Source organism: Mirounga angustirostris, unplaced genomic scaffold, assembly GCF_029215605.1.
Source record: "Mirounga angustirostris isolate CCGP_5_RB_7025 unplaced genomic scaffold, mMirAng1.0.hap1 SCAF_14, whole genome shotgun sequence".
Taxonomy (NCBI): Eukaryota; Metazoa; Chordata; class Mammalia; order Carnivora; family Phocidae; genus Mirounga; species Mirounga angustirostris.
The window spans coordinates 51,073,438-51,086,494 of record NW_026991722.1 but is presented as its reverse complement, the minus strand read 5'-3'; positions in this window follow the sequence as shown (position 1 = coordinate 51,086,494).

The following is a 13,057-nucleotide window of genomic DNA, read 5'->3' as shown; positions in this document are numbered from 1 at the left end:
GCAGGAGTTTTCAGACTGCAGGCCTGCCCTACAAATGTCAGACTTGCCAGGCCCACTTGTAAGTCAATTCTTTGCAATAAATTTCTGTTTATATCTTTCTCTCTCTCAGGATGTGTGTGTGTGTGTGTGTGTGTGTGTGTATTCTCTATCTATCATCTATCTGTATCTACCTGGGAATTGTCTGAATTGGTTCTGCATTTTCTGGAATTGCTTCTCCAATCTGATATTTAAAGACACTAATAATTCCATTTCCAGTGGTAAAGAAGGTACTGGTAGTCTATGGTGTGACAATAGATATGCACAAAATATTGCCATTGAATACTCATAATCAAATATTTATAAAAAGCGAGGTTTTTGTTGGCCATGTGTTTGATACCTTAGAACATTTTTTTCCAACTAACTGGTATAATGAGATTGACTGGTTGCTCTTCACTGCACTGGAGAAAGTGATGAAAAGAAAGGATGATTTTAGAGGCAACTTATTCCTCACTGAGTTTCCTACTCTGGCACATTACCAAGTGACCCAAAAAGCTGTAGCTTTGAGTGGGGCCCAGAGCAAGAGGAGGATCTACCACTTTACCAGGTGATCCAGCAGATACTATGGTGCTTGAAGTGTCAGTGGCACAGAAAGATGGTGTTTGGAGACTTTGGCAGGCCCTGTAGCTGGGTCACAGGGAGGACTCAGGCCTTTGGAGCCAATCCCTGCCACTGCCTGTGGCTAAGTACTCTCCTTTTGAAAAGAAGTTTTGGCTTCTTCTGGGACTTGGAGGAAACTGGACCCTTAACAATGAGCCATGAAGTTACCATGCAACCTGACCTGAGATAACCTCACTCCTGAATTCTCTGGTTTACAATCCAGCCTTTCACATCGGGACTCCACTGAACCCCATTTTCCAGTACCAAGAGACTTACTGGCTCAATTTCTACAAAGAGGTTAATTTTATTCTGTTCTAGGGATGTGATGGTCATAATTGCTTGGCTCTAGGAATTCAGGTGGGGCTCTGAATGTCTCAGACTTTTGTATATGAATTTTCAACCAATTCCACTTATTCCAGCACTTTTCTTCACCTCTTTTCTTAGGGATTCTGATAACTTGATTTCCACTGGAAATTTTGACAAATTCTTAGCCTTTAATTTTTTCTGCTCTCTGACTTCTTATGACTATTCCACCTATTCTTTGTCTTCTGAAAATTATTTAAAGTCTTCTAATGTTCTTGTCTTATTTCCCATTGCTTTTGTCCTGGATAATTTTCTTCATTCTTTGACATTTTAGTAAGGTTGAGAAAGAAGAGAAGATAAATTCATGGAGCCAGTCTATCTTCCTTAACAATGTTTCTGTATTGGCTTTTTGAAATGAGAGTCTAATGCCATTTCTAAAGTTTTAGACAATTTTTTATAATGGGATAATAGAAAAGTAAGATAAATTAAAAGACTATTGGATTTTGTGACTAGCACAGGCATCACTAATACCAATTAGAGGAAAAGAAAAAGAAAAGATTTTTAATTTTATCAGTTATTTGGAATGAGCAACATAGTAAGAAAACAATCTGGGTCTTTTTCTTTGTGTTTTATAACATTTGGACAAAATTTTCTCTTGGAGTTAGGGCAGTTTGCCTTCACAATCAATTCTTATTTCTTTCAATTTGGAGCTGATAAATCTTTACTGCAAATGGCAAATGAGGTCAAGAGACACCTCAGGAGACACATCTTCAGTCTTCTACCAGATGCTCTTTGATACTCAGGGACCTGGTGAGAATGGTCAGGAGGGAGACAGTGAGGAAAGGGTAATCACTTGCTAATAGTTGTCTGGCTTTTTGGTTAAAAATATTGGTGATTTATCAGGTCCTTGTCAGTTAAAAATCTCCAGGAGTTTAAAAGAATAAACAGCCATCAAGATAGAAGCCTATATTCAGAGTCTACTTCTAGCCTGGAGGAGAGTTTCTATCTATTACAAATTTCCGTAATTTACAGAATTACAGAAATTTCTAAGACCTGTCTGCTTAAGAGGCATGTTCAGGTAACACAGAAATAGAAACAATGATAAATATGTTGCAGGAAAGGATAAAAAATCACAATATCTCAATAAGCTGAATTACAGGCATAATCTAAAAATGACAACATGTTGTCTTTTACGTTTTCGAAGTTCAAGTTAATAATATCTACCATGTATTGAGAGTAAAAGGTATTGTGCTAATCCAAGGTATTATGCTAAACACGCACATAAAATATCTCTTTTAATTATAACAACCCACTCAACAATTATTTTTTTGAGCATTTGCTGTGGGCCAAGTTCTCCTCTCTCCTTTGTGCTTAAGATACGTCAGTGAACAAAATGGATAAATATCTTGGCCTTGCACAGGCCTAGAGATGAGTATCAATTCTATTATTCCCAGTTTTTGGATGGAAAGACAAGGTAAGACATATTCTGTAAATCAAGTTCTCCAAGCAAGTGAAGTGACAGTAAATGGGTTCAATCCATTTTCTCAGTACCATGCAAGTTAAATTTTAACAAAACAAAATAATTACATAAAGAAAAGAGGCAGTGTACAACACTTGTGAAATAGACAAATATAATTGACAGCAAACTCAGCATGTATCAGTATTCTAATGAGGTTGCCAAAGATCTACAGGGATAACATAATGGTCAAAAGCATGAACTTTGAGATTAGACAAACTCAATTTTAAATCTCGGTGCCCCCATTAATTAGCTGTGCGACCTTAAACACATGTTTTGCTTTTGTGGCCTCAGTTACTTCAACTGTGAAATAAATATATACCTTCCAAATCAGGGTGAAGATTAAATGAGGTAATACGTAATATAATTAGCATGTTCTAAGCACATTATAAGTGTGCAATAAATGGTAGCTATTAATCTTATGTGACACCAATATTTGCATATTATTGAGAAAAGAGAGGTCTTAAAACTCCTTTTCTATACACTGCTTAGATGTATTAAGGTTTTTTATTTAGTTCCAAAATTCACAGTTGAAGAAGTCTTAAATTTGAGATACCTGGGGCACCTGGGTGGCTCAGTTGGTTGGGCGACTGCCTTCGGCTCAGGTCGTGATCCTGGAGTCCCTGGGTCGAGTCCCGCATTGAGCTCCCTGCTCAGCAGGAGGTCTGCTTCTCTCTCTGACCCTCCCCTCTCTCATGCTCTCTCTCTCTCTCTCTCTCAATAAATAGATAAATCTTTAAAAAAAAATTTGAGATACCTAAGGGAGAGACTATGATATTGAAGGAATTCAATTCCAATTATCAGTTTATTAACTATGCGATAATAATATTCAGGCACCGTGCTCAAGACTATCACATGAGAAATACTGTTGAAAGAGCAAAGAGCCTGGAAGCTCTCTGTGAGTGGACATAATAAATGCCTTCCACCAACTGTGGGAGCAGTCATGTGAAATATTTACTCCTTTCCATCCTAGGAGCAATAATTAGGTATAGCATTAAAACCACAAGCAAGCAGACAATAGACAGTTGAATTTATATTAGTTAAATTATCTCAGGATGAAAGATAAATCCCAGGAACACATCCTATATGACTTCTTAGAAGGGCAAGAGAATTAAAGCATCAGACATATGGTAGTCACGATCATAGGACCTTTCCTAGGTCTGAGATGCTATGATTCTAATGAAACAATTGAAACTTATACATGTGACCAAGTATGGCATTTCAAGTATATGAGATTCTCATGACCATTGCTTCATATTCTCATAGCATGCTATACTTACTCCTAACTAGTGATCAGTTTTTCTCAAAAGCAGATACTGAAATGGAGTTAGGAACACAAGAGGTTTATCAGGGAATAAAGTAAAGATCAAGGAGAAGGATGCAGGATTTAACAGATCATACTGTTAGCCAGCAGTGAAAACCTGTCAAGTGTGGAAATAAAAGAGGAGAGAAAAAAAAATGAGCAGGGAGAGTCTCAGACAGTGAAGATCTGACCAAATCCTCACCAAAATACCAAGGAGAGGCCTCGAGCAAACATTAGAAGAATTTCATGTTGAACATAAATGTCCCCAGCCCCACCACCCATGACATTCATGCTCAGTCTTTGGCTGGTGGTTGCCTTGAAAGAGTGTAGGGGCTTCAGATTGGTGCAGACTGAGGCAGATCCCAAAGGCACTGTAGCTAGAGGCTGTGAGCTTACTGCATTCCTCACTCAGTGAGAAATAAGTTCCTACTTATTGGAACCCTATGACTTACCTCTATGTCATCCACATCCCTATTACACCAAATTGAACATTTTCTGTTTCCTTCCTGTGTTCATGGATAAGCTACAGGATATTTGAATGTGATAACTGTGTTTTAATCTCCATTGTGTCTCTCACACATATAATAATATCCATAGATACTCTACAGTGATTGTATCAATTCATAAATATAGGATGAGCTATTTTGAGAGCTATGGAAGGACCTAAAAAGGGGACCTACCAAAAAAATAAGAGCCAATAAACCCATTAACCTTTAGAACCTTCTGGTAATATACATTTTTAACCAAATTGGGTAACTCTTTAATAGTCAGATTTACTTATATTTTTGGCTAAGGAATACTTTTTACAATTATCATCTCCTAGTATAAAGCAGAATTTAAAGTAAAAAGAAAAATGGAGATAAGGACAATAGGGAAAGGGAACTGAGAAAAGTTCAATAATATGGCTGCCATAGGTGATGGGAGGGCTCCTCGAGAGCCTTGATGGAAAGTGTAGGATGATAGAATGCCAGACAGCATTTATGCCAAAGAGATATTTTAATCCCTCTAGATCATTCCTCCACTCTGTTTTTTCTTCCAGGAAGATGAGCTGTGTGAATTATGGCAATAATGCCCTGTGTCTTCTCACTCCTAGTTGAGGAGCCTGGCAGAAAGGTGGAGGGAGGGAAGAGAGTTGGTTCAGGGAATTTGGTCCTTGGTTCTATCCTAGTGGAACTGCCTTTCCCTCAGGGTGACCAACTCTTATCACCTCTCCTTCTGGGTTTTGATGACTATTCCCTTTCCTTGTCCATTTAGGCCTACAACTGTAACAGCCCTGGGTTCCTGTACTTTCAGTTTGCCTACACATATGCAACCCATGCCTTTGTACTTAATATGTGACTATGACCCTCACTGATACACAAGTTATATATATCAACCCTTTTCCCCACAGATCTGACCTTCATGTATTGCAAGGGACTAAAACAAGTTTATGGCCTATTTCATCTCCTTTGTTGTTGACCCAAGAGGTCAGACAGTTCCATCACTGGCTCACATTGACTTGTCCCAAATGAATGGACTTGGCGAGCTATAAGTCAAGAGCAGATTGGCTTTAGAGTATAATTACAGTCTCTGTAAAAGGTTAGGTAGATTGAAAGGCTGGGGCCAACACTAAAGCTCTCCTGAATGCTAAAGGAGTTCCCATGGCTCACAGTACAACTACCCTCTCATGACCAAACTTTCTAGGGTTTAGCACTCACTTTTCAAGACAAAGCCTCTAATGGAATTGAGTGATATCTTCTTTTCACAATATACTTACAAGTTCTATCCACTCACATGTATAGAATGAGAGCTCTAGCTTTAATGTTAATCTGGAGTTTCATACTCTTTGATGTGTGGACTCTAAACCCAGTATGAAATTCCCTTTTATTACAATGAAAAAAACCCACTATACTCCCAGAAGTCATTAAATCATTAAAAATCGGGCGCCTGGGTGGCTCAGTTGGTTAAGCGACTGCTTTCGGCTCAGGTCATGATCCTGGAGTCCCTGGATCGAGTCCCGCGTCGGGCTCCCTGCTCGGCAGGGAGTCTGCTTCTCCCTCTGGCCGTCCCCCCTCTCATGTGCTCTCTCTCATTCTCTCTCTCTCAAATAAATAAATAAAATCTTAAAAAAAAAATCATTAAAAATCATCGAAGTTTCAATATGGCTCAAACTCTTTAAAATAATTTGTCCCTTGTTAATTCAGATGACAGTTTAGTCTAAATTGTTAGATAAACAGACAACAAGCAAACAAAAAAACACCCACAGACTGTAGCTGAATGTACATTTGTTTGCCTGATTCTAGTTTTTGTTGTTGTTGTTGTTATTTCAGACCATCCTTATGCCTGTGGAAGTCAACACCATCTGACTTTATCTTCATGCTTAAGTTTTTATGTGTGTGTTTCATCCCTAGACTAATTTATAGAAGCCATCTGCTAAGTTCTGACTGATACTAAAAAGTTAATGATTTAAAAATAAAACAACTAATTTCAAGTATCAATATGAAATTCCTAGTGATCCTCATAGACTGAATATCAACAGAAATAAGTGACAGAAATTACATTAATGACCACCTGGTGTATTCCCGCCCTGCTTGACACTTGGGGCATGTATTATCAAAAGAGCAATGGATTTTAGTAGATAGGCCATCTCATAGTTGATGCTTATTTGTTCAGCCAGGCTGTTATTTATCTATTATGTTAGGAAAAAAATCTTAAAAACTCTTTTTCAATTGACCAAATGTCATTGAGAGGGTTTTTATAAATTATTCACCAGAGAAGAAAGAACACCTTATTTCTTTTTCTAAAGTGTATTTAAAAAGAAATTCTGTGACAAATTTCAGGGAAAGTAAAGAAAATAAAGGGGGAGATATTCCTCCTACACAGATGCAACTTAGCTAAGTTATTTCTGAACTAGAGGCAGTTTAATAGGAAACAGTGAAATATATCCTTTTTTTCTGCTAATTTAGGTATATTTTCCCCCCAAAAGTATCCAGACCATAGTGGTTCCAAAGCCAGGATTAGTCTCCATCAACTATCTTCAAAGTTTAAATACCTTAAGGAAAACTGGATATTAGCCTACAAGAATGCTGTTAAGTACCATTAGATAATTGGAACAGAAATTGATACTTAGAAGTGGGTGTCAGTCATAACATATACCTAAAACATGTCTTTGTCTTGGGACCTAGCAGTGGGCAGAATCTGAGGATGTTAGTGTAAGATTGAAGACTGTTGAATCACAGACCTGTACCTCTGAAACAAATAATACATTATATGTTAAAAAAAAAAAAGAAGATAGCAGGAAGGGAAAAATGAAGGCAGGGAAATAGGGGGAGACGAACCGTGAGAGACTATGGACTCTGAGAAACAAACAGGGTTCTAGAGGGGAGAGGGGTGGGAGGATGGGTTAGCCTGGTGATGGGTATTAAAGAGGGCATGTACTGAATGCAGCACTGGATGTTATATGCAAACAATGAATTATGGAACACTACATCAAAAACTAATAATGTAGTGTATGGTGATTAACATAACATAAAAAAAAAAGATCAAAGAAAGGAGACTGTAATTTTTGGATGCTGGTGGAAAAGCAATACTTGCTATGTTGTGACAGAAAACTCAGCAGACTGTTACCTGCACTAACACGGAAAATTGGAAGAGGTCATGGATCTGGCTAAAGAGATTTCCAAGCAGATGTTTAATGTGCCAGATCCTTCCTCTAGCTATCTATGGTTAGACATGTGGAGAGAAGATATCCCAAAGTAGGGACTGTTCATATTTTAAGCATAATTTACAAGATATACAAATGAACTGGGGTCAAAATGATTTTTTTCTTATCCCTAATCCCTTCTGGCTTCAGGAAAAAGATCTGAAGACTGTGGGTAAAAGATTATTGAGACATCTGAAAGATTTAAATCATGCCTATTTGGGCTACTAAGAATACTCAGGATGAGCCTCTTTGACATCTGTGATAGAGAAGAAGAGATTCTCTAAAAAGAGTGAGAGAGAGAAGAGATTCTCTCAAAATATTGAGTATGAATGATAGACATTTTAGATTCTTGACAGAGTTTTTAAGAATCGTGAAGATATTGTCCCACGAAACCCTGCATATCAGTGCGATCCAGAGAGGGGCTTGTTTTGAAGATATTTGTAAGTGTGGCCTTTGTCTAGCACAGTTTAACCCAATAAGGTTCAAAATAAATCCCAAGTATTTTATGAAAACTGCATTGGGAGAAACACAAACGATTAAAACTAAAGCGAATTAGAAACATTTTTAAATGGGAAGAGCCCCCAGGATCCCCCTGGGTCTTACAGGAGATAGTAGTCTTAGAATTTTGTTCAGGTGCAAATTCAGCTGTAGTTTCTGTGAGAAAAGAAGCACAACTCAGAGGGCAGGCAAAGCCTCGAGAGTGGTGCCAAAAGCAGTGGCAAAGAGCTCCAGAGAGCAAGACTGGGTCCTACTGAAGGAACTGGCAAAACGTGCTCAGCTGGGTTCAAAGCCGCAAGGACCAGTGCCTGCTATGTTTTTTTTCATCCAGTCCTTTTTGAATTGAAGTACTTATTTTTGTTATGCTATCCATGTGTCACCTTGGTATGTTGGCTGTATGCGTATTTGAAGGGGGTGTGTAATCCATCTCTTTAGTTGACAGATTCTTCCTAGCAAGGAGACTCATTCTTGGGTGGCTGCACCTGAACACCTCACCTGAGGAGGCTTCATCTTTGCCTAGATTTTACTTAGTTAACTCAATCCTGGGTTTGGGGCTTATGCCAAAATGGATGAGATATGGAGGGACAGGGTAAGTGCATTATATATGTGGGAAAAATATCAATTATTTTTGACTACAGAATGAAGTGGCAGATTAAAGATGGCTACAAATTCTTTGCTACCTCTCCCACTGAGTGGTGGACTCTCATTCTTTTCCCATGAATCTATGATGGCTGTAATGACTTTTTTGAATAATAGATTATAGAAGAAATGACATTCTGGAAGTTTTGGAGCTAGATCATAAAATGTCTCACAACTTCCACCTTGGCCTGTTGGAATGCTTGCTGTTAGGATACTTCCTCGCCGACCCATCTGTGTGATGAGAGAAGCCCAAGCCACATGGAGAAGCCTGGTCAACAGGCCTAGTTAAACTGCCAGTAGATAACCAGCATCAACTGCCAGCCATGTGAGAGAACCTTTTTGGATGTCCAGCTTTGTGGTCCTTCGGATGACTCAAGCCATGACCTCCATTTGATAGCAACCATATAAAAAATTCCAAATGAAAATCTCCCAGTTGATCCCAGTCAGCCCAGGGGGCTATGATAGATAATAGTAAATTGTTTTAAGTCACTAAATTTGGGAGTTGCTTGTTATATAACAGTAGATAGAATATAGAAACATGAAAGGAATTGTAACACATTGAGTCTGCTTTTTAAGGAAAATCTTTGAAAACATGGGGCAGTGGGAAAACTGAAAAGAGTAGGTTGGAAACCTGTGTAACTCTGTGTCCTTCTGCATATAAATAAAACATAGAATGAAGTTCATAGATTCTGAGACACCATTGATTACAAAATGTTCCTTTCTTTTATATATCACAAAGAAAGGAAATCATGCTTTAAACTGTGACATAATGCTTCCTTTTGAATTAGAATTTCATGTTATGCTCATAAAAAGGTTTTATACTGATTTGGGTATAAAGTGTTTAACCATGTATCACTTTTATAATATAGAAAAGTGAAAATCTAGGCAAAATAAATTATTTAACTTTTTTCTAAAACATACGTATGTTGAGTCTTACATTTCAGAATCACTTTCCAACTCAAGTCACTGATGTTTGGTGATTTTCCACATTTTTTCCTGTTTCATCAAGAGCATCTGTGAAGCAGCATTTCTAAAACATGTTTTCCACTAGTGTTTCCATAATTTCTTGTAAGTCACTTATCCTCATTAGACAGATTTTGATATAGAACCTCTCTTGACTTATACCAGAAGTTAGCAATAGAAGGCTTTCCACATAATAACCAGAAACCACATTCCTTCTTCAAATGAATCTAAAATGGTTTTATAGGGGCGCCTGGGTGGCTTAGTCGGTTAAGCGTCCAACTCGGTTTTGGCTCAGGTCATGATCTCAGGGTCGTGGGATCAGCCCTGAGTCAGGCTCTGTCCTCAGCAGAGAGTCTGCTTGAGATTTTTCTCTCTCCTTCTCCCTCTGCCCCTACCCATGCTCTCTCTCTTCCTCTAAAATAAATAAATAAATCTTTTAAAAAATGGTTTTATTGATTAGAATAATAAGGGGTCACAATTGCCCAGCAGGACTAACAACCACGTCACAATATTTTCCAGCAGGTTTAATCTTCAGTGATTCAAATAAATCTTCACAAAGTACAACTTGAGCAACATCCTTAGAATTCTATCAGATTCCTGGCTGGCTATCTCAGGTAGCTTAGCCAGTCTCTCTTCTTTCTATTCCCCTGAGCACTAGTGGAATCTCTGTCTTGTTTGAGGGGAATCATTTTCCCCTCATGTTTATTTGAGAGGGTTTTCCATACCTATGGATTCCCTTCTCCTCAAGACTGAGGCTTTTCTTGGAAACAGTGTCTATAATTCAGTCGAATTGCTGTCTGCGTGAACAGCTGTGACCAAGTTTACACATGTACAAGCAATGACATTTATGTATGACCACCACCTTACTAACAGTGATTGAGAGTTGCTATTGTTGCATATTTAAGTTTCAGAGATGTTAGAATGCAGAAAAATTATGTATCTTAAATTTGAGGAAATACAGCAAATTAATATTTTATATATATTTGTAATATATTTGCAAATGTATGAAAATAACTTTAGATACATGTAATATGCACATATATACACATATATAAATAGCATATATAAGTATGTATACTATTGCACATATATATTACACATATACATTGTATTAATGTATTGTTGCTGATATTGCTCTCGGAAGACACAGAAGTGTTAAGAAAAAATTCTCATAACAACAATTCAGACAGCATACTAATCACAGATTTCTAGAATCTTTGATTTGGAAAGAATTTTAAGGAACCATCAATCTGGGTGCTTTGAGTTACAGATAAAGAGGCAGTTCTAGTGAGGGAAGTGGTTAGTTGATTATCACACAACTTATGAATGTCAAAGCTGAAATAATTTGTTCTGATACCTGGCTCAGTGTTCTTTTAACCACATCAGTGATCCTTTGGTGATATACAGAAATAGTCCAAATAGATTTTTTTCATAGAAATTACTTGGTTTTATCTAAGTGCTCCATTGTCCCTCTAAGTAAAAGAAGGCTTTTACTGGGTAGAGATCCTTTAATAAAATTTTGGATGGGAACTGAGATAGGTATATAGTTGGCAATACACTGCACTAAACCTTCTTGAATTTGTTGATGTTATTGCCTTTCTTCAGCCTTTTTTTTTTCCCTAAATTGGTTCCAAATTGCAAATTGAGCCAGGGCACCATGTATTTAGAAAAAAGAAGACAGGGGCCCCTGGGTGGCTCAGTCATTAAGCGTCTGCCTTCAGTTCAGGTCATGATCCCAGGGTCCTGGGATCGAGTCCCACATCGGGCTCCTTGCTCAGCAAACAGTCTGCCTCTCCCTCTGCCTCTGCACCTGCTTGTGCTCTGTGTGTGTGTCAAATAAATAAATAAAATCTTTAAGAAAAAAGAAGACATCTTTACTAAATTATTGCAGATATAAATCAAGACTCTAAAGTACTGTAATTGCAACTTTTACACAACTGTTTCCACATGTATGTATTCAAATCTGTATCTGCGGTGACCCCTTCCAGGCAGTCCTTCTGAGAGACTGTGCCTTTTCTCTATTTCTGTTGTTATGTCAGAGTTAGGTTTTTAATTCCTTCCTGGTGTTCTGTAACCCATGACATGTTTTTCTGAATATTCCCAGTGGTGACAAATTTCCATCCTCTGAGGGTAGATGTATCATTTTGCTTTTCTTCCATAACAGGTCATCCCAAAGGTTAGTGGTTTAAAACAATAACCACTGATTTAAATTATGATTCTGTGAGTCAGCAATTTGGGCTGGGCTCAATTGGCTAGTTATTCTGGTCTTGGTTTGGTCTTGTCATAGTCAGAGTCTGGGTTGGCTGGAGTTGTAATTTAGGTTTGTTTTTGGTTTTTTGTTTTTTTAATACAATGGTGTCTCATTCCAGTTTTGAGACCAGGCTAGAGGCTTGTCAGTCCCCTTTTTGATCAGATAATTAAGTCCACATCTCACCACTTCCCTTACGAGGGTGATCACACTCTAGGCGACTGGAGCCCAGGAAATTATTCAAATTAGCCAATCCTCAGGGATCCTATGACACCTAGCTAACCCCACCCCACTTTGCCTTACATAAACGACTCCCCACAACTCCCTACCTCCAGGTGCAATCTTTTGGCCCTGCCTGACAGCCTTCCCTTGTTTGGAGCTGTAAGTAACAAACAATTCTGCCTTCTAGCTACCTGAGTGTCACTGTGTGGTGTTTTACCATGAAAAGAATCTTTTTTTTTTTAAGATTTTATTTATTTATTCATTTGAGAAAAAGAGAGATGGAGAGAGCATGAGCAGAGGGAGGGGACAGAGGGAGAGGGAGAGGAGGCTCCCCGCTGAGCAGGGAGCTAGATGTGCCAGATGTGGGGCTCAATCCCAGGACCCTGGCATCATGACCTGAGCTGAAGGCAGCCGCTTAACTGACTGAGCCACCCAGGTGCTCCACCATCACAAGAATCTTTAAATCTTATGAAAATAGGGTTTGACTGACCTAGCATGGCTTCAACTGGGATGGCTTGTTTGTTCCCATGTAGCCCTAGATTTTTCAGTAAGCTAGCCTGAGCTTGTTCAGGTTACAGTGGCAGGATGACAAGAGAGAAAGCAATGCCTCTTAAAATCTAGGTGTGAAACTGGCATTATCTCCACTTCCTCTGCTTTCTATTGGTTAAAGACATCATAAAGTCACCCCTTCTCAAGGGTTAGGAAAATGACTGCACCTCTGCAAGAGAGAAACTGCAAAATCATATTTCAAAGGCCGTGGATACAGAGAGGATGGAAGAATCGGAGCATTTTTACAGTTGACAATAGAGGCTTTGATTTTGGTGATCATCAAGACGTCATTTAGAGGTGATCATCAAGACGTCATGGGTGATGAATAAGGGAGCTTATCAATTTAGATAGTACCTTTTCAAATAACAAAAAATTGCCCTTAATTATAGCTTATGTATTCACTTACGTATTCACTTTTTATCACCCATAATTGTGACGATTTCAAAACCTGTTTTAAGTATGTTTTGAGACCTAACTATTGTGGCTTAATGAATACTT